The sequence below is a fragment of the Oryzias melastigma genome, linkage group LG7 (assembly GCF_002922805.2).
Source record: "Oryzias melastigma strain HK-1 linkage group LG7, ASM292280v2, whole genome shotgun sequence".
Classification (NCBI taxonomy): Eukaryota; Metazoa; Chordata; class Actinopteri; order Beloniformes; family Adrianichthyidae; genus Oryzias; species Oryzias melastigma.
The window spans coordinates 19,926,876-19,927,923 of NC_050518.1; positions in this window are offsets into that span (position 1 = coordinate 19,926,876).

Consider the following 1,048-nt stretch of genomic DNA (forward strand, 5'->3'; position numbering starts at 1 on the left):
CGTGATGCACTGAGGCAGAGGTAAAAACGGGCAGTGCCAGGAGGATGACCGTGATGACACGGGACGACCTTTGGAGTTGTCCTTAAAGAGGAGATGACCACAAACGGCGTTCTCAAGACAACCACAAAGGAGGAAAAAGTATCAGTGAGCCCCTCCCCAACTCCCATAAAGAACAAGACTACTTCTCCTTAGACATTGATAAACCTTGATTAAACTGAACAAACATCTACAATAGTCATGTTCTATTTCTCTAAACCAGAACTTAGCAACCTTCAACACTTAAAGAACCTTTCAGCTTGATGTTTCGCCAACTAAACCCAGTAGGAGCCACAAAGTCTTCATTCACCCTTTGGAAAAATAAGAAACTGATTTATATTTATGTTTTCGCTACTGACATGATATAAATTATTGTGTTTTTTGCTTAAATAAAACATAAAAATGAAGAGAAAATAGCTTTAAAAAATATTAAATAGTTTATAACTTTTTAACGAGCTTTCCATTATGTCCTTTCAAAATAAAAGACATGCTGCACCATAGGATCATGTCAAAAAAGACAAAAATCTTCTCCACTGTAACTCACTTTTCCCATAATGCTTGTCTATATTTGTTTTCCCAATCTCAGTTACAGTGTGCCGCTTAAATTTCCACAACTGGTATATTTTTGTTGCATTGATTCAAATCAGTTGGTGCCACATACTGTAAGTCCCCACTAACTATTTGTTTTGTATTTGTCTCAAGTTTGTCTACACTTCTTGAAAAGGAGATGCAAGTTATTGTGTTTCCAATGACAATACAGACCCTTAAACCAGAGATGACTCAAAGAGATACACGGTGAGTGCAAGAAACATCAAACAGAGCAAAAGTACTTTTGAAAGCAGAAACTGTTACTTCTCGCTTGGTCAGTACAGGGATTAGAACCAAACACTTTACTTTTAAAACAATCTGGCTTTGTAAAATTAAAGTTTTAAAGAAATGAAAGTTTTTGTGTAGCTCTTTAAGAAAAACTTCTGTTCTGGATTTACTCTTCATGAAATAAAATGAATTTAAA